Here is a 25,703-nt window from a genome sequence, read left to right as displayed (position 1 = left end):
AGCATGAAGAAATGGAACCCTATTGAATGCAGGGGATTTTATGCAGCATGATTGAATGCAGTGGATTCCTGCAGAATTATTGAATGCAGTGGATTTTTTGCAGCATGTCCCAAAGCATCTCTATTTAATGCAGTGGATTCCATGCAGCGTCATTGAATGCAGATTATTCCATTCATTGTGGTGAAATGTATCAGGATTGTGTGCTGTGGAGTCAATGCAGCGAGGCCAAATGCATCTCGATTGAATGGAGTGGATTTTATGCAGCATGGCCAAAAGCATCCCGATAGAATGCAGTGGATTCCATGCAGCATGATTGAATGCAGTGGATTTTTTGCAGCATGGCCCAAAGCATCCCGATTGAATGCAGTGGATTCCATGCAGCGTCATTGAATGCAGTGGATTCCATGCATTGTGATTGAATGCAGTGTAATCCAGGCAGCCTGGTAAAATGCATCCCAATTGAATGCAGTCGATTCCATGTATTGTGATTGAATGCAGTGTAATACATGCAGCGTGGTAAACTGCATCCCGATTGAATGCAGTGGATATTATGCAGCATGATTGAATGCAGTATATTCCATGCAGCCTGGTAAAATGCATCCCACTTAAATGCTGCGGATTCCATGCAGCATGATTGAATGAAGTGGATTCCATGCAGCATGAAGAAATGGAACCCTATTGAATGCAGGGGATTTTATGCAGCATGATTGAATGCAGTGGATTCCTTCAGCATGATTGAATGAAGTGGATTTTTTGCAGCATGGCCACAAACATCCCGATTGAACGCCATGGATTCCATGCAGCGTGGTGAAATGCATCCTGATTGAATGCAATGTATACAATGCAGCGTGGCTAAATGGATCCCAATTCAATGCAGTGGATTCTATGCAGCATGGCCCAATTGAACTCAACTGAATGCAGTGGATTCCATGCATCATGGCGCAATGGATCCCAATTGAATGCAGTGAAATCGATGCAGCGTGATAGAATGCAGTGTATTCCATGCAGCCTGGTAAAATGCAACCGAATTGAATGCAGTGGATTCCATGAAGCATGATTGAATGCAGTGGATTCCATGCAGCCTGGTAAAATTCATCCCGATTGAATGCAGTAGATTCCATGCAGTGTGATTGAATGCAGTGTGATCCATGCAGCATGCATAAATGGAACCCTATTGAATGCAGTGGATTTTATGCAGCATGATTGAATATAGTGGATTCCTGCAGCATGATTGAATGCAGTGGATTTTTTGCAGCATGGCCCAAAGCATCCCGATTAAATGCAGTGGATTTTAGGCAGCATGTCCGAAAACATCCCGATTGAATGCAGTGGATACCATGCAGCATGATGGAATGCAGTGGATTTTATGCACCATGGCCCAAAGCATCCAGATTGAATGCAGTGGATTCCATGCAGCGTCATTGAATGCAGTGGATTCCATGCATTGTGATTGAATGCAGTGTAAACCATGCAGCCTGGTAAAATGCATCCCGATTGAATGCAGTAGATTCCATGCAGCATGATTGAATGCAGTTGATTCCATGCAGCATGAAGAAATTGAACCCTATTGAATGCAGTGGATTTTATGCAGCATGATTGAATGCAGTGGATTTTTGCAGCATGATTGAATGCAGCGGATTTTTTGTAGCTTGGCCCAAAGCATCAAGATTTAATTCAGTGAATTTTCTGCAGCATGTCCCCATACATCCCGATTGAATGCAGTGGATACCGTGCAGCATGATTGAATGCAGTGGATTTTATGCAGCATGGCCAAAAGCATCCCGATAAAATGCAGTGGATTCCATGCGGCATCATTGAATGCAGTGGATTCCATGCATTGTGATTGAATGCAGTGTAATCCAGGCAGCCTGGTAAAATGCATCCCAATTGAATGCAGTTGATTCCATGTATTGTGATTGAATGCAGTTTAATCCATGCAGCGTGGTAAAATGCATCCCGATTGAATGCAGTGGATTTTATGCAGCATGATTGAATGCAGTGGATTCCATGCAGCATGAAGAAACGGAACCCTATACAATGCAGGGGATTTTATGCAGCATGATTGAATGCAGTGGATTCCTTCAGCATGATTGAATGAAGTGGATTTTTTGCAGCATGGCCACAAACATCCCGATTGAATACAGTGGATTCCATGCAGCGTGGTGAAATGCATCCTGATTGAACGCAGTGTATACAATGCAGCGTGGCTAAATGGATCCCCATTCAATGCAGTGGATTCTATGCAGCGTGGCCCAATTGATCTCAACTGAATGCAGTGGATTCCATGCATCATGGCGCAATGGATCCCAATTGAATGCAGTGAAATCGATGCAGCGTGATTGAATGCAGTGTATTCCATGCAGCCTGGTAAAATGCAACCGGAGTGAATGCAGTGGATTCCATAAAGCATGATTGAATGCAGGGGATTACATGCAGCCTGGTAAAATTCATCCCGATTGAATGCAGTGGATTTTATGCAGCATGATTGAATGCAGTGGATTCCTGCAGCATGAATGAATGCAGTGAATTTTTTGCAGCATGGCCCAAAGCATCCCGATTTAATGGAGTGGATTTTAGGCAGCATATCCCAAAACATCCCGATTGAATGCAGTGGATAACATGCAGCATGATTAAATGAAGTGGATTTTATGCACCATGGCCAAAGGCATCCCGATTGAATGCAGTGGATTCCATGCAGCGTCATTAAATGCAGTGGATTCCATGCATTGGGATTGAATGCAGTGTAATCCATGCAGCCTGGTAAAATGCATCCCGATTGAATGCAGTGGATTCCATGCATCCTGATTGAATGCAGTGTATTCCATGCAGCATGAAGAAATGGAACCCTATTGAATGCAGGGGATTTTATGCAGCATGATTGAATGCAGTGGATTCCTTCAGCATGATTGAATGAAGTGGATTTTTTGCAGCATGGCCACAAACATCCCGATTGAATGCCCTGGATTCCATGTAGCGTGGTGAAATGCATCCTGATTCAATGCAGTGTATACAATGCAGCGTGGCTAAATGGATCACCATTCAATGCAGTGGATTCTATGCAGTGTTGCCCAATTGATCTCAACTGAATGCAGTGGATTCCATGCATCATGGCGCAATGGATCCCAATTGAATGCAGTGAAATCGATGCAGCCTGATTGAATGCAGTGTATTCAATGCAGCCTGGTAAAATGCATCCCGATTGAAAGCAGTGGATTCCATGAAGCATGATTGCATGCAGTGGATTACATGCAGCCTGGTAAAATTCACCCGATTGAATGCAGTGGATTCCATGCAGTGTGATTGAATGCAGTGTGATCCATGCAGCATGCATAAATGGAACCCTATTGAATGCAGTGGATTTTATGCAGCATGATTGAATATAGTGGATTCCTGCAGCATGATTGAATGCAGTGGATTTTTGCAGCATTGCCCAAAGCATCCCGATATAATGCAGTGGATTTTCTGCAGCATGTCCCAAAACATCCCGATTGAATGAGGTGGATTACATGCAGCATGATTGAATGAAGTGGATTTTATGCAGCATGGCCAAAAGCATCCCGATTGAATGCAGTGGATTCCATGCAGCGTCAGTGAATGCAGAAGACTCCCTGCATTGTGGCACAATGGATCCCGTATGTATTTAGTGGAGTCAACGCAGTGAGGCCCAGTGCATCCCGATTGAACGCAGTGGATTCCATGCAGCGTCATTGAATGCAGTGGATTCCATGCAGCGTCATTGAATGCAGTGTAATCCATGCAACCTGGTAAAATGCATCCCGATTGAATGAAGTGTATTCCATGATTTGTGAATAAATGCAGTGTAATCCATGCAGCGTGGTAAAATGCATCCCGATTGAATGCAGTGGATTCCATGCAGCGTGAATGAATGCAGTGGATTCCATGCAGACGGGTAAAAAGCATCCCGATTGAATGCAGTGGATTCCATGCAGCATGATTGAATTCAGTGGATTCCATGCAGCCAGGTAAAATGAATCCCGATTGTATGCAGTGAATTTTATGCAGCATGATTGAATGCAGTTGATTCCATGCAGCATGAAGTAATGCAACTCTATTGAATGCAGGGGATTTTATGCAGCATGATTGAATGCAGTGGATTCCTGCAGAATTAATGAATGCAGTGGAATTTTTGCAGCATGTCCCAAAGCATCTCGATTTAATGCAGTGGATTCCATGCAGCGTCATTGAATGCAGAGATTTCCATTCATTGTGGCGAAATGGATCACGATTGTGTGCAGCGGAGGCCATGCAGCGAGGCCAAATGCAACTCGATTGAATGCAGTGGATTTTATGCAGCATGGCCCAAAGCATCCCGATTGAATGCCGTGGATTCCATGCAGTGTGATTGAATACAGTGGAGGCCATGCAGCGTGGTGAAATGCATCCTTATTGAACGCAGTGTATACCATTCAGCGTGGCTAAATGGATCCCCATTGAATGAGGTGGATTCGATGCAGCGTGGCCCAATTGATCTCAATTGAATGCAGTGGATTCAATGCAGTGTGGTGCAATGGAATCTGATTGAATGCAGTGGATTCCATGCATCGTGGCCCAATGGATCCCAATTGAAAGCAGTGATATCAATGCAGCGTGATTGAATGCAGTGTACTCCATGCAGCCGGGTAAAATGCATCCCGATTGAATGCAGTGGATTCCATGCAGCCTGATTGAATGCAGTGGATTCCATGCAGCCTGGTAAAATGCATCCCTATTGAATGCATTGGATTCCATGCAGCGTGATTGAATTCAGTGTATTCCAGACAGCATGAAGTAATGGAACCCTATTGAATGCAGTTGATTTTATGCAGCATGATTGATTGCAGTGGATTCCTGCGGCATGAATGAATGCAGTGGATTTTTTGCAGCATGGCACAAAGCATTACGATTTAATGCAGTGGATTCCATGCAGCGTCATTGAATATAGAGGACTCCATGTATTGTGCCAAAATGGATCCCGATTGTACTCAGTGCAGTTGACGCAGTGAGGCCCAATGCATCCCGATTGAATGCAGTTGATTTAATGCAGCAGGGCCAAAAGCATCCCGATTGAAGGCAGTGGATTCCATGCAATGTCATTGAATGCAGTGTAATACATGCAGCCTGGTAACATGCATCCGGATTGAATGCAGTGGATTCCATGAAGCATGCTTGAATGCAGTGGATTCCATGCAGCCTGGTAAAATGCATCCCAATTGAATGCAATGGATTCCATGCAGCGTGATTTAATGCAGTGCATTCCAGGCAGCATGAAGAAATGGAACCCTATTGAATGCAGGGAATTTAATGCAGCATGATTGAATGCAGTGGATACCTGCAGCATGATTGAATGCTGTGGATTATTAGCAGCAAGGCCCAAAGTATTCCGAATGAATGCAGTGGATACCTGCAGCATGATTGAATGCAGTGGAGTTTTTGCAGCATGGCCCAAATCATCCCGATTTAATGCAGGGGATTTTCTGCAGCATGTCCCATAACATCCCGATTGAATCAGGTGGATTACATGCAGCATGATTGAATGCAGTGGATTTTATGCAGCATGGCCAAAAGCATCCCGATTGAATGCAGTGGATTCCATGCAGCGTCATTGAATGCAGAAGACTCCCTGCATTGTGGCACAATGGATCCCGTATGTATTCAGTTGAGTTCACGCAGTGAGGCCCAATGCATCCCGATTGAATGCAGTGGGTTTTATGCAGCATTGCCAAAAGTATCCCGATTGAGTGCAGTGGAGTCCATGCAGCGAGGCCAAATGCAACTCGATTGAATGCAGTGGATGTTATGCAGCATGGCCCAAAGCATCCCGATTGAATGCCGTGGATTCCATGCAGTGTGATTGAATACAGTGGAGGCCATGCAGCGTGGTGAAATGCATCCTGATTGAACGCAGTGTATACCATTCAGCGTGGCTAAATGGATCCCCATTGAATGCAGTGGATTCGATGCAGCGTGGCCCAATTGATCTCAATTGAATGCAGTGGATTCAATGCAGTGTGGTGCAATGGATCCTGATTGAATGCAGTGGATTCCATGCATCGTGGCCCAATGGATCCCAATTGAATGCAGTGATATCGATGCAGCGTGATTGAATGCAGTGTATTCCATGCAGCCTGGTAAAATGCATCCCGATTGAATGCAGTGGATTCCATGCAGCCTGATTGAATGCAGTGGATTCCATGCAGCATGAAGAAATGGAACCCTATTGAATGCAGTGGATTTTATGCAGCATGATTGAATGCCGTGGTTTCATGCAGCATGATTGAAAGCAGTGGATTTTTGCAGCATTGCCCAAAGCATCCCGATATAATGCAGTGGATTTTCTGCAGCATGTCCCAAAACATCCCGATTGAATGAGGTGGATTACATGCAGCATGATTGAATGAAGTGGATTTTATGCAGCATGGCCAAAAGCATCCCGATTGAATGCAGTGGATTCCATGCAGCGTCAGTGAATGCAGAAGACTCCCTGCATTGTGGCACAATGGATCCCGTATGTTTTTAGTGGAGTCAACGCAGTGAGGCACAGTGCATCCAGATTGAACGCAATGGATTCCATGCAGCGTCATTGAATGCAGTGGATTCCATGCAGCGTCATTGAATGCAGTGTAATCCATGCAACCTGGTAAAATGCATCCCGATTGAATGAAGTGTATTCCATGATTTGTGAATGAATGCAGTGTAATCCATGCAGCGTGGTAAAATGCATCCTGAATGAATGCAGTGGATGCCATGCAGCATGATTGAATGCAGTGGATTCCATTCAGCCTGGTAAAATTCATCTCAATTAAATGCTGTGGATTCCATGCAGTTTGATTGAATGCAGTGTATTCCATGCAGCATGAAGAAATGGAATCCTATTTAATGCAGGGGATTTTATGCAGCATGATTGAATGCAGTGGATTCCTGCAGAATTATTGAATGCAGTGGATTTTTTGCAGCATGTCCCAAAGCATCTCTATTTAATGCAGTGGATTCCATGCAGCGTCATTGAATGCAGAGTATTCCATTCATTGTGGTGAAGTGTATCAGGATTGTGTGCTGTGGAGTCAATGCAGCGAGGCCAAATGCATCTCGATTGAATGCAGGTGATTTTATGCAGCATGGCCAAAAGCATCCCGATTGAAGGCAGTGGATTCCATGCAGCATGATTGAATGCAGTGGATTATTTGCAGCATGGCCCAAAGCATCCCGATTGAATGCAGTGGATTCCATGCAGCGTCATTGAATGCAGTGGATTCCATGCATTGTGATTGAATGCAGTGTAATCCAGGCAGCCTGGTAAAATGCATCCCAATTGAATGCAGTCGATTCCATGTATTGTGATTGAATGCAGTGTAATAAATGCAGCGTGGTAAAATGCATCCCGATTGAATGCAGTGTATTTTATGCAGCATGATTGAATGCAGTATATTCCATGCAGCTTGGTAAAATGCATCCCATTAAATGCTGCGGATTCCATGCAGCATGATTGAATGAAGTGGATTCCATGCAGCATGAAGAAATGGAACCCTATTGAATGCAGGGGATTTTATGCAGCATGATTGAATGCAGTGGATTCCTGCAGAATTATTGAATGCAGTGGATTTTTTGCAGCATGTCCCAAAGCATCTCTATTTAATGCAGTGGATTCCATGCAGCGTCATTGAATGCAGATTATTCCATTCATTGTGGTGAAATGTATCAGGATTGTGTGCTGTGGAGTCAATGCAGCGAGGCCAAATGCATCTCGATTGAATGGAGTGGATTTTATGCAGCATGGCCAAAAGCATCCCGATAGAATGCAGTGGATTCCATGCAGCATGATTGAATGCAGTGGATTTTTTGCAGCATGGCCCAAAGCATCCCGATTGAATGCAGTGGATTCCATGCAGCGTCATTGAATGCAGTGGATTCCATGCATTGTGATTGAATGCAGTGTAATCCAGGCAGCCTGGTAAAATGCATCCCAATTGAATGCAGTCGATTCCATGTATTGTGATTGAATGCAGTGTAATACATGCAGCGTGGTAAACTGCATCCCGATTGAATGCAGTGGATATTATGCAGCATGATTGAATGCAGTATATTCCATGCAGCCTGGTAAAATGCATCCCACTTAAATGCTGCGGATTCCATGCAGCATGATTGAATGAAGTGGATTCCATGCAGCATGAAGAAATGGAACCCTATTGAATGCAGGGGATTTTATGCAGCATGATTGAATGCAGTGGATTCCTTCAGCATGATTGAATGAAGTGGATTTTTTGCAGCATGGCCACAAACATCCCGATTGAACGCCATGGATTCCATGCAGCGTGGTGAAATGCATCCTGATTGAATGCAATGTATACAATGCAGCGTGGCTAAATGGATCCCAATTCAATGCAGTGGATTCTATGCAGCATGGCCCAATTGATCTCAACTGAATGCAGTGGATTCCATGCATCATGGCGCAATGGATCCCAATTGAATGCAGTGAAATCGATGCAGCGTGATAGAATGCAGTGTATTCCATGCAGCCTGGTAAAATGCAACCGAATTGAATGCAGTGGATTCCATGAAGCATGATTGAATGCAGTGGATTCCATGCAGCCTGGTAAAATTCATCCCGATTGAATGCAGTAGATTCCATGCAGTGTGATTGAATGCAGTGTGATCCATGCAGCATGCATAAATGGAACCCTATTGAATGCAGTGGATTTTATGCAGCATGATTGAATATAGTGGATTCCTGCAGCATGATTGAATGCAGTGGATTTTTTGCAGCATGGCCCAAAGCATCCCGATTAAATGCAGTGGATTTTAGGCAGCATGTCCGAAAACATCCCGATTGAATGCAGTGGATACCATGCAGCATGATGGAATGCAGTGGATTTTATGCACCATGGCCCAAAGCATCCAGATTGAATGCAGTGGATTCCATGCAGCGTCATTGAATGCAGTGGATTCCATGCATTGTGATTGAATGCAGTGTAAACCATGCAGCCTGGTAAAATGCATCCCGATTGAATGCAGTAGATTCCATGCAGCATGATTGAATGCAGTTGATTCCATGCAGCATGAAGAAATTGAACCCTATTGAATGCAGTGGATTTTATGCAGCATGATTGAATGCAGTGGATTTTTGTAGCATGATTGAATGCAGCGGATTTTTTGTAGCTTGGCCCAAAGCATCAAGATTTAATTCAGTGAATTTTCTGCAGCATGTCCCCATACATCCCGATTGAATGCAGTGGATACCGTGCAGCATGATTGAATGCAGTGGATTTTATGCAGCATGGCCAAAAGCATCCCGATAAAATGCAGTGGATTCCATGCGGCATCATTGAATGCAGTGGATTCCATGCATTGTGATTGAATGCAGTGTAATCCAGGCAGCCTGGTAAAATGCATCCCAATTGAATGCAGTTGATTCCATGTATTGTGATTGAATGCAGTTTAATCCATGCAGCGTGGTAAAATGCATCCCGATTGAATGCAGTGGATTTTATGCAGCATGATTGAATGCAGTGGATTCCATGCAGCATGAAGAAACGGAACCCTATACAATGCAGGGGATTTTATGCAGCATGATTGAATGCAGTGGATTCCTTCAGCATGATTGAATGAAGTGGATTTTTTGCAGCATGACCACAAACATCCCGATTGAATGCCATGGATTCCATGCAGCGTGGTGAAATGCATCCTGATTGAACGCAGTGTATACAATGCAGCGTGGCTAAATGGATCCCCATTCAATGCAGTGGATTCTATGCAGCGTGGCCCAATTGATCTCAACTGAATGCAGTGGATTCCATGCATCATGGCGCAATGGATCCCAATTGAATGCAGTGAAATCGATGCAGCGTGATTGAATGCAGTGTATTCCATGCAGCCTGGTAAAATGCAACCGGAGTGAATGCAGTGGATTCCATAAAGCATGATTGAATGCAGGGGATTACATGCAGCCTGGTAAAATTCATCCCGATTGAATGCAGTGGATTTTATGCAGCATGATTGAATGCAGTGGATTCCTGCAGCATGAATGAATGCAGTGAATTTTTTGCAGCGTGGCCCAAAGCATCCCGATTTAATGGAGTGGATTTTAGGCAGCATATCCCAAAACATCCCGATTGAATGCAGTGGATACCATGCAGCATGATTAAATGAAGTGGATTTTATGCACCATGGCCAAAGGCATCCCGATTGAATGCAGTGGATTCCATGCAGCGTCATTAAATGCAGTGGATTCCATGCATTGGGATTGAATGCAGTGTAATCCATGCAGCCTGGTAAAATGCATCCCGATTGAATGCAGTGGATTCCATGCATCCTGATTGAATGCAGTGTATTCCATGCAGCATGAAGAAATGGAACCCTATTGAATGCAGGGGATTTTATGCAGCATGATTGAATGCAGTGGATTCCTTCAGCATGATTGAATGAAGTGGATTTTTTGCAGCATGGCCACAAACATCCCGATTGAATGCCCTGGATTCCATGCAGCGTGGTGAAATGCATCCTGATTCAACGCAGTGTATACAATGCAGCGTGGCTAAATGGATCACCATTCAATGCAGTGGATTCTATGCAGTGTTGCCCAATTGATCTCAACTGAATGCAGTGGATTCCATGCATCATGGCGCAATGGATCCCAATTGAATGCAGTGAAATCGATTCAGTGTGATTGAATGCAGTGTATTCCATGCAGCCTGGTAAAATGCATCCCGATTGAAAGCAGTGGATTCCATGAAGCATGATTGCATGCAGTGGATTACATGCAGCCTGGTAAAATTCACCCGATTGAATGCAGTGGATTCCATGCAGTGTGATTGAATGCAGTGTGATCCATGCAGCATGCATAAATGGATCCCTATTGAATGCAGTGGATTTTATGCAGCATGATTGAATATAGTGGATTCCTGCAGCATGATTGAATGCAGTGGATTTTTGCAGCATTGCCCAAAGCATCCCGATATAATGCAGTGGATTTTCTGCAGCATGTCCCAAAACATCCCGATTGAATGAGGTGGATTACATGCAGCATGATTGAATGAAGTGGATTTTATGCAGCATGGCCAAAAGCATCCCGATTGAATGCAGTGGATTCCATGCAGCGTCAGTGAATGCAGAAGACTCCCTGCATTGTGGCACAATGGATCCCGTATGTATTTAGTGGAGTCAACGCAGTGAGGCCCAGTGCATCCCGATTGAACGCAGTGGATTCCATGCAGCGTCATTGAATGCAGTGGATTCCATGAAGCGTCATTGAATGCAGTGTAATCCATGCAACCTGGTAAAATGCATCCCGATTGAATGAAGTGTATTCCATGATTTGTGAATAAATGCAGTGTAATCCATGCAGCGTGGTAAAATGCATCCCGATTGAATGCAGTGGATTCCATGCAGCGTGAATGAATGCAGTGGATTCCATGCAGACGGGTAAAAAGCATCCCGATTGAATGCAGTGGATTCCATGCAGCATGATTGAATTCAGTGGATTCCATGCAGCCAGGTAAAATGAATCCCGATTGTATGCAGTGAATTTTATGCAGCATGATTGAATGCAGTTGATTCCATGCAGCATGAAGTAATGCAACTCTATTGAATGCAGGGGATTTTATGCAGCATGATTGAATGCAGTGGATTCCTGCAGAATTAATGAATGCAGTGGAATTTTTGCAGCATGTCCCAAAGCATCTCGATTTAATGCAGTGGATTCCATGCAGCGTCATTGAATGCAGAGATTTCCATTCATTGTGGCGAAATGGATCACGATTGTGTGCAGCGGAGGCCATGCAGCGAGGCCAAATGCAACTCGATTGAATGCAGTGGATTTTATGCAGCATGGCCCAAAGCATCCCGATTGAATGCCGTGGATTCCATGCAGTGTGATTGAATACAGTGGAGGCCATGCAGCGTGGTGAAATGCATCCTTATTGAACGCAGTGTATACCATTCAGCGTGGCTAAATGGATCCCCATTGAATGAGGTGGATTCGATGCAGCGTGGCCCAATTGATCTCAATTGAATGCAGTGGATTCAATGCAGTGTGGTGCAATGGAATCTGATTGAATGCAGTGGATTCCATGCATCGTGGCCCAATGGATCCCAATTGAAAGCAGTGATATCAATGCAGCGTGATTGAATGCAGTGTACTCCATGCAGCCGGGTAAAATGCATCCCGATTGAATGCAGTGGATTCCATGCAGCCTGATTGAATGCAGTGGATTCCATGCAGCCTGGTAAAATGCATCCCTATTGAATGCATTGGATTCCATGCAGCGTGATTGAATTCAGTGTATTCCAGACAGCATGAAGTAATGGAACCCTATTGAATGCAGTTGATTTTATGCAGCATGATTGATTGCAGTGGATTCCTGCGGCATGAATGAATGCAGTGGATTTTTTGCAGCATGGCACAAAGCATTACGATTTAATGCAGTGGATTCCATGCAGCGTCATTGAATATAGAGGACTCCATGTATTGTGCCAAAATGGATCCCGATTGTACTCAGTGCAGTTGACGCAGTGAGGCCCAATGCATCCCGATTGAATGCAGTTGATTTAATGCAGCAGGGCCAAAAGCATCCCGATTGAAGGCAGTGGATTCCATGCAATGTCATTGAATGCAGTGTAATACATGCAGCCTGGTAACATGCATCCGGATTGAATGCAGTGGATTCCATGAAGCATGCTTGAATGCAGTGGATTCCATGCAGCCTGGTAAAATGCATCCCAATTGAATGCAATGGATTCCATGCAGCGTGATTTAATGCAGTGCATTCCAGGCAGCATGAAGAAATGGAACCCTATTGAATGCAGGGAATTTAATGCAGCATGATTGAATGCAGTGGATACCTGCAGCATGATTGAATGCTGTGGATTATTAGCAGCAAGGCCCAAAGTATTCCGAATGAATGCAGTGGATAACTGCAGCATGATTGAATGCAGTGGATTTTTTGCAGCATGGCCCAAATCATCCCGATTTAATGCAGGGGATTTTCTGCAGCATGTCCCAAAACATCCCGATTGAATCAGGTGGATTACATGCAGCATGATTGAATGCAGTGGATTTTATGCAGCATGGCCAAAAGCATCCCGATTGAATGCAGTGGATTCCATGCAGCGTCATTGAATGCAGAAGACTCCCTGCATTGTGGCACAATGGATCCCGTATGTATTCAGTTGAGTTCACGCAGTGAGGCCCAATGCATCCCGATTGAATGCAGTGGGTTTTATGCAGCATTGCCAAAAGTATCCCGATTGAGTGCAGTGGATTCCATGCAGCGTCATTGAATGCAGTGGATTCCATGCATTGTGATTGAATGCAGTGTAATTCATGCAGCGTGGTAAAATGCATCCCGATTGAATGCAGTGGATTCCATGCAGCATGATTGAATGCAGTGGATTCCATGCAGCCTGGTAAAATGCACCTCAATTAAATGATGTGGATTCCATGCATCCTGATTGAATGCAGTGTATTCCATGCAGCATGAAGAAATGGAACACTATTGAATGCAGGGTATTTTATGCAGCATGATTGAATGCTGTGGATTCCTGCAGAATTATTGAATGCAGTGGATTTTTTGCAACATGTCCCAAAGCATCTCTGATTTAATGCAGTGGATTCCATGCAGCGTCATTGAATGCTGAGAATTCCATTCATTGTGGCGAAATGGATCACGATTGTGTGCAGTGGAGTCCATGCAGCGAGGCCAAATGCATCTCGATGGAATGCAGTGGATTTTATGCAGCATGGCCCCATGCAACCCGATTGAATGCCGTGGATTCCATGCAGCGTGGTGAAATGCATCCTGATTGAACGCAGTGTATACCATTCAGTGTGGCTAATTGGATCCCTATTGAATGCAGTGGATTCTATGCATCGTTGCCCAATTGATCTCAATTGAATGCAGTGGATTCAATGCAGTGTGGTGCAATGGATACTGATTGAATGCAGTGGATTCCATGCAGCCTGGTAAAATTAATCCCGATTGAATGCAGAGGATTCCATGCAGTGTGATTTAATGCAGTGTGATCCATGCAGCATGAAGAAATGGAACCATATTGAATGCAGTGGATTTTATGCAGCATGATTGAATGCAGTTGATTTTTTGCAGAATGGCCCAAAGCATCCTGATTTAATGCAGTGAATTTTCTGCAGCATGTCCCAAAACATCCCGACTGAATGCAGTGGATACGGTGCAGCATGATTGAATGCATTGGATTTTATGCAGCATGACCCAAAATATCCCGATTGGATGCACTGGATTCCATGCAGCATGATTGAATGCAGTGGATTTTATGCAGCATGGCCAAAAGCATCCCGATAGAATGCAGTGGATTCCATGCAGCGTCATTGAATGCAGTGGATTCCATGCATTGTGATTGAATGCAGTGTAATGCATGCAGCGTGGTAAAATGCATCCCGATTGAATGCAGTGGATTCCATGCAGCCTGATTGAATGCAGTGGATTCCATGCAGCCTGATAAAATTCATTCCATTTGAATGCAGTGGATTCCATGCAGTGTGATTTAATGCAGTGTGATCCATGCAGCCTGGTAAAATGAATCCCGATTGAATGCAGTGGATTCCATGCAGCATAATTGAATGAGGTGGATTCCAGGCAGCATGAAGAAATGGAACCTTATTGAATGCAGGGTATTTTATGCAGCATGATAAAATGCAGTGGATTCCTGCAGCATGATTGAATGCAGTGGAGTTTTTGCAGCTTGGCCCAAAGCATCCCGATTTAATGCAGTGGATTTTCTGCAGCATGTCCCAATACATCCCGATTGAATGCAGTGGATTTTATGCAGCATGGCCAAAAGCATCCCGATTGAATGCAGATGATTCCATGCAGCGTCATTGAATGCAGTGGATTCTATGCATTGTATTGAATGCAGTGGATTCCACGCATCCTGGTAAAATGCATCCCGATTGAATGCAGTAGATTCCATGCAGCATGATTGAATGCAGTGGATTTTTTGCAGCTTGGCCCAATGCATCCCGATTTAATGCAGTGGATTTTATTCAGCATGTCCCAAAACATCCCGATTGAATGCAGTGGATACCGTGCAGCATGACTGATGCAGTGGATTTTATGCAGCATGGCCAAAAGCATCCCGATTGAATGCAGAGGATTCCATGCAGCGTCATTGAATGCTGAGAATTCCATTCATTGTGGCGAAATGGATCACGATTGTGTGCAGTGGAGTCCATGCAGCGAGGCCAAATGCATCTCGATGGAATGCAGTGGATTTTATGCAGCATGGCCCCATGCAACCCGATTGAATGCGGTGGATTCCATGCAGCGTGGTGAAATGCATCCTGATTGAATGCAGTGGATTCCATGCAGCATGATTGAATGCAGTGGATTCCATGCAGCCTGGTAAAATGCATCCCTATTGAATGCATTGGATTCCATGCAGCGTGATTGAATTCAGTGTATTCCAGACAGCATGAAGTAATGGAACCCTATTGAATGCAGTTGATTTTATGCAGCATGATTGATTGCAGTGGATTCCTGCGGCATGAATGAATGCAGTGGATTTTTTGCAGCATGGCACAAAGCATTACGATTTAATGCAGTGGATTCCATGCAGCGTCATTGAATATAGAGGACTCCATGTATTGTGCCAAAATGGATCCCGATTGTACTCAGTGCAGTTGACGCAGTGAGGCCCAATGCATCCCGATTGAATGCAGTTGATTTAATGCAGCAGGGCCAAAAGCATCCCGATTGAAGGCAGTGGATTCCATGCAATGTCATTGAATGCAGTGTAATACATGCAGCCTGGTAACATGCATCCGGATTGAATGCAGTGGATTCCATGAAGCATGCTTGAATGCAGTGGATTCCATGCAGCCTGGTAAAATGCATCCCAATTGAATGCAATGGATTCCATGCAGCGTGATTTAATGCAGTGCATTCCAGGCAGCATGAAGAAATGGAACCCTATTGAATGCAGGGAATTTAATGCAGCATGATTGAATGCAGTGGATACCTGCAGCATGATTGAATGCTGTGGATTATTAGCAGCAAGGCCCAAAGTATTCCGAATGAATGCAGTGGATAACTGCAGCATGATTGAATGCAGTGGATTTTTTGCAGCATGGCCCAAATCATCCCGATTTAATGCAGGGGATTTTCTGCAGCATGTCCCAAAACATCCCGATTGAATCAGGTGGATTACATGCAGCATGATTGAATGCAGTGGATTTTATGCAGCATGGCCAAAAGCATCCCGATTGAATGCAGTGGATTCCATGCAGCGTCATTGAATGCAGAAGACTCCCTGCATTGTGGCACAATGGATCCCGTATGTATTCAGTTGAGTTCACGCAGTGAGGCCCAATGCATCCCGATTGAATGCAGTGGGTTTTATGCAGCATTGCCAAAAGTATCCCGATTGAGTGCAGTGGATTCCATGCAGCGTCATTGAATGCAGTGGATTCCATGCATTGTGATTGAATGCAGTGTAATTCATGCAGCGTGGTAAAATGCATCCCGATTGAATGCAGTGGATTCCATGCAGCATGATTGAATGCAGTGGATTCCATGCAGCCTGGTAAAATGCACCTCAATTAAATGATGTGGATTCCATGCATCCTGATTGAATGCAGTGGATTCCATGCAGCATGAAGAAATGGAACACTATTGAATGCAGGGTATTTTATGCAGCATGATTGAATGCTGTGGATTCCTGCAGCATTATTGAATGCAGTGGATTTTTTGCAACATGTCCCAAAGCATCTCTGATTTAATGCAGTGGATTCCATGCAGCGTCATTGAATGCTGAGAATTCCATTCATTGTGGCGAAATGGATCACGATTGTGTGCAGTGGAGTCCATGCAGCGAGGCCAAATGCATCTCGATGGAATGCAGTGGATTTTATGCAGCATGGCCCCATGCAACCCGATTGAATGCCGTGGATTCCATGCAGCGTGGTGAAATGCATCCTGATTGAACGCAGTGTATACCATTCAGTGTGGCTAATTGGATCCCTATTGAATGCAGTGGATTCTATGCATCGTTGCCCAATTGATCTCAATTGAATGCAGTGGATTCAATGCAGTGTGGTGCAATGGATACTGATTGAATGCAGTGGATTCAATGCAGCCTGGTAAAATTAATCCCGATTGAATGCAGAGGATTCCATGCAGTGTGATTTAATGCAGTGTGATCCATGCAGCATGAAGAAATGGAACCCTATTGAATGCAGTGGATTTTATGCAGCATGATTGAATGCAGTGGATTTTTTGCAGAATGGCCCAAAGCATCCTGATTTAATGCAGTGAATTTTCTGCAGCATGTCCCAAAACATCCCGACTGAATGCAGTGGATACGGTGCAGCATGATTGAATGCATTGGATTTTATGCAGCATGACCCACAATATCCCGATTGGATGCACTGGATTCCATGCAGCATGATTGAATGCAGTGGATTTTATGCAGCATGGCCAAAAGCATCCCGATAGAATGCAGTGGATTCCATGCAGCGTCATTGAATGCAGTGGATTCCATGCATTGTGATTGAATGCAGTGTAATTCATGCAGCGTGGTAAAATGCATCCCGATTGAATGCAGTGGATTCCATGCAGCCTGATTGAATGCAGTGGATTCCATGCAGCCTGATGAAATTCATTCCATTTGAATGCAGTGGATTCCATGCAGTGTGATTTAATGCAGTGTGATCCATGCAGCCTGGTAAAATGAATCCCGATTGAATGCAGTGGATTCCATGCAGCATAATTGAATGAGGTGGATTCCAGGCAGCATGAAGAAATGGAACCTTACTGAATGCAGGGTATTTTATGCAGCATGATAAAATGCAGTGGATTCCTGCAGCATGATTGAATGCAGTGGATTTTTTGCAGCTTGGCCCAAAGCATCCCGATTTAATGCAGTGGATTTTCTGCAGCATGTCCCAATACATCCCGATTGAATGCAGTGGATTTTATGCAGCATGGCCAAAAGCATCCCGATTGAATGCAGATGATTCCATGCAGCGTCATTGAATGCAGTGGATTCTATGCATTGTATTGAATGCAGTGGATTCCACGCATCCTGGTAAAATGCATCCCGATTGAATGCAGTAGATTCCATGCAGCATGATTGAATGCAGTGGATTTTTTGCAGCTTGGCCCAATGCATCCCGATTTAATGCAGTGGATTTTATTCAGCATGTCCCAAAACATCCCGATTGAATGCAGAGGATTCCATGCAGCGTCATTGAATGCTGAGAATTCCATTCATTGTGGCGAAATGGATCACGATAGTGTGCAGTGGAGTCCATGCAGCGAGGCCAAATGCATCTCGATGGAATGCAGTGGATTTTATGCAGCATGGCCCCATGCAACCCGATTGAATGCCGTGGATTCCATGCAGCGTGGTGAAATGCATCCTGATTGAATGCAGTGGATTCCATGCAGCATGATTGAATGCAGTGGATTCCATGCAGCCTGGTAAAATGCATCCCTATTGAATGCATTGGATTCCATGCAGCGTGATTGAATTCAGTGTATTCCAGACAGCATGAAGTAATGGAACCCTATTGAATGCAGTTGATTTTATGCAGCATGATTGATTGCAGTGGATTCCTGCGGCATGAATGAATGCAGTGGATTTTTTGCAGCATGGCACAAAGCATTACGATTTAATGCAGTGGATTCCATGCAGCGTCATTGAATATAGAGGACTCCATGTATTGTGCCAAAATGGATCCCGATTGTACTCAGTGCAGTTGACGCAGTGAGGCCCAATGCATCCCGATTGAATGCAGTTGATTTAATGCAGCAGGGCCAAAAGCATCCCGATTGAAGGCAGTGGATTCCATGCAATGTCATTGAATGCAGTGTAATACATGCAGCCTGGTAACATGCATCCGGATTGAATGCAGTGGATTCCATGAAGCATGCTTGAATGCAGTGGATTCCATGCAGCCTGGTAAAATGCATCCCAATTGAATGCAATGGATTCCATGCAGCGTGATTTAATGCAGTGCATTCCAGGCAGCATGAAGAAATGGAACCCTATTGAATGCAGGGAATTTAATGCAGCATGATTGAATGCAGTGGATACCTGCAGCATGATTGAATGCTGTGGATTATTAGCAGCAAGGCCCAAAGTATTCCGAATGAATGCAGTGGATAACTGCAGCATGATTGAATGCAGTGGATTTTTTGCAGCATGGCCCAAATCATCCCGATTTAATGCAGGGGATTTTCTGCAGCATGTCCCAAAACATCCCGATTGAATCAGGTGGATTACATGCAGCATGATTGAATGCAGTGGATTTTATGCAGCATGGCCAAAAGCATCCCGATTGAATGCAGTGGATTCCATGCAGCGTCATTGAATGCAGAAGACTCCCTGCATTGTGGCACAATGGATCCCGTATGTATTCAGTTGAGTTCACGCAGTGAGGCCCAATGCATCCCGATTGAATGCAGTGGGTTTTATGCAGCATTGCCAAAAGTATCCCGATTGAGTGCAGTGGATTCCATGCAGCGTCATTGAATGCAGTGGATTCCATGCATTGTGATTGAATGCAGTGTAATTCATGCAGCGTGGTAAAATGCATCCCGATTGAATGCAGTGGATTCCATGCAGCATGATTGAATGCAGTGGATTCCATGCAGCCTGGTAAAATGCACCTCAATTAAATGATGTGGATTCCATGCATCCTGATTGAATGCAGTGTGATCCATGCAGCATGAAGAAATGGAAGACTATTGAATGCAGGGTATTTTATGCAGCATGACTGAATGCTGTGGATTCCTGCAGAATTATTGAATGCAGTGGATTTTTTGCAACATGTCCCAAAGCATCTCTGATTTAATGCAGTGGATTCCATGCAGCGTCATTGAATGCTGAGAATTCCATTCATTGTGGCGAAATGGATCACGATTGTGTGCAGTGGAGTCCATGCAGCGAGGCCAAATGCATCTCGATGGAATGCAGTGGATTTTATGCAGCATGGCCCCATGCAACCCGATTGAATGCCGTGGATTCCATGCAGCGTGGTGAAATGCATCCTGATTGAACGCAGTGTATACCATTCAGTGTGGCTAATTGGATCCCTATTGAATGCAGTGGATTCTATGCATCGTTGCCCAATTGATCTCAATTGAATGCAGTGGATTCAATGCAGTGTGGTGCAATGGATACTGATTGAATGCAGTGGATTCAATGCAGCCTGGTAAAATTAATCCCGATTGAATGCAGAGGATTCCATGCAGTGTGATTTAATGCAGTGTGATCCATGCAGCATGAAGAAATGGAACCATATTGAATGCAGTGGATTTTATGCAGCATGATTGAATGCAGTGGATTTTTTGCAGAATGGCCCAAAGCATCCTGATTTAATGCAGTGAATTTTCTGCAGCATGTCCCAAAACATCCCGACTGAATGCAGTGGATACGGTGCAGCATGATTGAATGCATTGGATTTTATGCAGCATGACCCACAATATCCCGATTGGATGCACTGGATTCCATGCAGCATGATTGAATGCAGTGGATTTTATGCAGCATGGCCAAAAGCATCCCGATAGAATGCAGTGGATTCCATGCAGCGTCATTGAATGCAGTGGATTCCATGCATTGTGATTGAATGCAGTGTAATTCATGCAGTGTGGTAAAATGCATCCCGATTGAATGCAGTGGATTCCATGCAGCCTGATTGAATGCAGTGGATTCCATGCAGCCTGATAAAATTCATTCCATTTGAATGCAGTGGATTCCATGCAGTGTGATTTAATGCAGTGTGATCCATGCAGCCTGGTAAAATGAATCCCGATTGAATGCAGTGGATTCCATGCAGCATAATTGAATGAGGTGGATTCCAGGCAGCATGAAGAAATGGAACCTTATTGAATGCAGGGTATTTTATGCAGCATGATAAAATGCAGTGGATTCCTGCAGCATGATTGAATGCAGTGGATTTTTTGCAGCTTGGCCCAAAGCATCCCGATTGAATGCAGTGGATTTTCTGCAGCATGTCCCAATACATCCCGATTGAATGCAGTGGATTTTATGCAGCATGGCCAAAAGCATCCCGATTGAATGCAGATGATTCCATGCAGCGTCATTGAATGCAGTGGATTCTATGCATTGTATTGAATGCAGTGGATTCCACGCATCCTGGTAAAATGCATCCCGATTGAATGCAGTAGATTCCATGCAGCATGATTGAATGCAGTGGATTTTTTGCAGCTTGGCCCAATGCATCCCGATTTAATGCAGTGGATTTTATTCAGCATGTCCCAAAACATCCCGATTGAATGCAGAGGATTCCATGCAGCGTCATTGAATGCTGAGAATTCCATTCATTGTGGCGAAATGGATCACGATAGTGTGCAGTGGAGTCCATGCAGCGAGGCCAAATGCATCTCGATGGAATGCAGTGGATTTTATGCAGCATGGCCCCATGCAACCCGATTGAATGCCGTGGATTCCATGCAGCGTGGTGAAATGCATCCTGATTGAATGCAGTGGATTCCATGCAGCATGATTGAATGCAGTGGATTCCATGCAGCCTGGTAAAATGCATCCCTATTGAATGCATTGGATTCCATGCAGCGTGATTGAATTCAGTGTATTCCAGACAGCATGAAGTAATGGAACCCTATTGAATGCAGTTGATTTTATGCAGCATGATTGATTGCAGTGGATTCCTGCGGCATGAATGAATGCAGTGGATTTTTTGCAGCATGGCACAAAGCATTACGATTTAATGCAGTGGATTCCATGCAGCGTCATTGAATATAGAGGACTCCATGTATTGTGCCAAAATGGATCCCGATTGTACTCAGTGCAGTTGACGCAGTGAGGCCCAATGCATCCCGATTGAATGCAGTTGATTTAATGCAGCAGGGCCAAAAGCATCCCGATTGAAGGCAGTGGATTCCATGCAATGTCATTGAATGCAGTGTAATACATGCAGCCTGGTAACATGCATCCGGATTGAATGCAGTGGATTCCATGAAGCATGCTTGAATGCAGTGGATTCCATGCAGCCTGGTAAAATGCATCCCAATTGAATGCAATGGATTCCATGCAGCGTGATTTAATGCAGTGCATTCCAGGCAGCATGAAGAAATGGAACCCTATTGAATGCAGGGAATTTAATGCAGCATGATTGAATGCAGTGGATACCTGCAGCATGATTGAATGCTGTGGATTATTAGCAGCAAGGCCCAAGGTATTCCGAATGAATGCAGTGGATAACTGCAGCATGATTGAATGCAGGGGATTTTCTGCAGCATGTCCCAAAACATCCCGATTGAATCAGGTGGATTACATGCAGCATGATTGAATGCAGTGGATTTTATGCAGCATGGCCAAAAGCATCCCGATTGAATGCAGTGGATTCCATGCAGCGTCATTGAATGCAGAAGACTCCCTGCATTGTGGCACAATGGATCCCGTATGTATTCAGTTGAGTTCACGCAGTGAGGCCCAATGCATCCCGATTGAATGCAGTGGGTTTTATGTAGCATTGCCAAAAGTATCCCGATTGAGTGCAGTGGATTCCATGCAGCGTCATTGAATGCAGTGGATTCCATGCATTGTGATTGAATGCAGTGTAATTCATGCAGCGTGGTAAAATGCATCCCGATTGAATGCAGTGGATTCCATGCAGCATGATTGAATGCAGTGGATTCCATGCAGCCTGGTAAAATGCACCTCAATTAAATGATGTGGATTCCATGCATCCTGATTGAATGCAGTGGATTCCATGCAGCATGAAGAAATGGAACACTATTGAATGCAGGGTATTTTATGCAGCATGATTGAATGCTGTGGATTCCTGCAGAATTATTGAATGCAGTGGATTTTTTGCAACATGTCCCAAAGCATCTCTGATTTAATGCAGTGGATTCCATGCAGCGTCATTGAATGCTGAGAATTCCATTCATTGTGGCGAAATGGATCACGATTGTGTGCAGTGGAGTCCATGCAGCGAGGCCAAATGCATCTCGATGGAATGCAGTGGATTTTATGCAGCATGGCCCCATGCAACCCGATTGAATGCCGTGGATTCCATGCAGCGTGGTGAAATGCATCCTGATTGAACGCAGTGTATACCATTCAGTGTGGCTAATTGGATCCCTATTGAATGCAGTGGATTCTATGCATCGTTGCCCAATTGATCTCAATTGAATGCAGTGGATTCAATGCAGTGTGGTGCAATGGATACTGATTGAATGCAGTGGATTCAATGCAGCCTGGTAAAATTAATCCCGATTGAATGCAGAGGATTCCATGCAGTGTGATTTAATGCAGTGTGATCCATGCAGCATGAAGAAATGGAACCATATTGAATGCAGTGGATTTTATGCAGCATGATTGAATGCAGTGGATTTTTTGCAGAATGGCCCAAAGCATCCTGATTTAATGCAGTGAATTTTCTGCAGCATGTCCCAAAACATCCCGACTGAATGCAGTGGATACGGTGCAGCATGATTGAATGCATTGGATTTTATGCAGCATGACCCACAATATCCCGATTGGATGCACTGGATTCCATGCAGCATGATTGAATGCAGTGGATTTTATGCAGCATGGCCAAAAGCATCCCGATAGAATGCAGTGGATTCCATGCAGCGTCATTGAATGCAGTGGATTCCATGCATTGTGATTGAATGCAGTGTAATTCATGCAGCGTGGTAAAATGCATCCCGATTGAATGCAGTGGATTCCATGCAGCCTGATTGAATGCAGTGGATTCCATGCAGCCTGATAAAATTCATTCCATTTGAATGCAGTGGATTCCATGCAGTGTGATTTAATGCAGTGTGATCCATGCAGCCTGGTAAAATGAATCCCGATTGAATGCAGTGGATTCCATGCAGCATAATTGAATGAGGTGGATTCCAGGCAGCATGAAGAAATGGAACCTTATTGAATGCAGGGTATTTTATGCAGCATGATAAAATGCAGTGGATTCCTGCAGCATGATTGAATGCAGTGGAGTTTTTGCAGCTTGGCCCAAAGCATCCCGATTTAATGCAGTGGATTTTCTGCAGCATGTCCCAATACATCCCGATTGAATGCAGTGGAGTTTATTATGCAGAATGGCCAAAAGCATCCCGATTGAATGCAGATGATTCCATGCAGCGTCATTGAATGCAGTGGATTCTATGCATTGTATTGAATGCAGTGGATTCCACGCATCCTGGTAAAATGCATCCCGATTGAATGCAGTAGATTCCATGCAGCATGATTGAATGCAGTGGATTTTTTGCAGCTTGGCCCAATGCATCCCGATTTAATGCAGTGGATTTTATTCAGCATGTCCCAAAACATCCCGATTGAATGCAGTGGATACCGTGCAGCATGACTGATGCAGTGGAGTTTATGCAGCATGGCCAAAAGCATCCCGATTGAATGCAGAGGATTCCATGCAGCGTCATTGAATGCTGAGAATTCCATTCATTGTGGCGAAATGGATCACGATTGTGTGCAGTGGAGTCCATGCAGCGAGGCCAAATGCATCTCGATGGAATGCAGTGGATTTTATGCAGCATGGCCCCATGCAACCCGATTGAATGCCGTGGATTCCATGCAGCGTGGTGAAATGCATCCTGATTGAATGCAGTGGATTCCATGCAGCATGATTGAATGCAGTGGATTCCATGCAGCCTGGTAAAATGCATCCCTATTGAATGCATTGGATTCCATGCAGCGTGATTGAATTCAGTGTATTCCAGACAGCATGAAGTAATGGAACCCTATTGAATGCAGTTGATTTTATGCAGCATGATTGATTGCAGTGGATTCCTGCGGCATGAATGAATGCAGTGGATTTTTTGCAGCATGGCACAAAGCATTACGATTTAATGCAGTGGATTCCATGCAGCGTCATTGAATATAGAGGACTCCATGTATTGTGCCAAAATGGATCCCGATTGTACTCAGTGCAGTTGACGCAGTGAGGCCCAATGCATCCCGATTGAATGCAGTTGATTTAATGCAGCAGGGCCAAAAGCATCCCGATTGAAGGCAGTGGATTCCATGCAATGTCATTGAATGCAGTGTAATACATGCAGCCTGGTAACATGCATCCGGATTGAATGCAGTGGATTCCATGAAGCATGCTTGAATGCAGTGGATTCCATGCAGCCTGGTAAAATGCATCCCAATTGAATGCAATGGATTCCATGCAGCGTGATTTAATGCAGTGCATTCCAGGCAGCATGAAGAAATGGAACCCTATTGAATGCAGGGAATTTAATGCAGCATGATTGAATGCAGTGGATACCTGCAGCATGATTGAATGCTGTGGATTATTAGCAGCAAGGCCCAAAGTATTCCGAATGAATGCAGTGGATAACTGCAGCATGATTGAATGCAGTGGATTTTTTGCAGCATGGCCCAAATCATCCCGATTTAATGCAGGGGATTTTCTGCAGCATGTCCCAAAACATCCCGATTGAATCAGGTGGATTAGATGCAGCATGAGTGAATGCAGTGGATTTTATGCAGCATGGCCAAAAGCATCCCGATTGAATGCAGTGGATTCCATGCAGCGTCATTGAATGCAGAAGACTCCCTGCATTGTGGCACAATGGATCCCGTATGTATTCAGTTGAGTTCACGCAGTGAGGCCCAATGCATCCCGATTGAATGCAGTGGGTTTTATGCAGCATTGCCAAAGGTATCCCGATTGAGTGCAGTGGATTCCATGCAGCGTCATTGAATGCAGTGGATTCCAT

This window comes from Sus scrofa, chromosome 14, assembly GCF_054392235.1.
Source record: "Sus scrofa isolate SSC_HxYL_T2T_F1_AM1 chromosome 14, Sscrofa_HxYL_maternal_Yorkshire_Landrace_v2.0, whole genome shotgun sequence".
In the NCBI taxonomy this organism is placed as follows: domain Eukaryota; kingdom Metazoa; phylum Chordata; class Mammalia; order Artiodactyla; family Suidae; genus Sus; species Sus scrofa.
The sequence above is the reverse complement of the archived record's forward strand: the minus strand, read 5'-3'. Positions refer to the sequence as shown.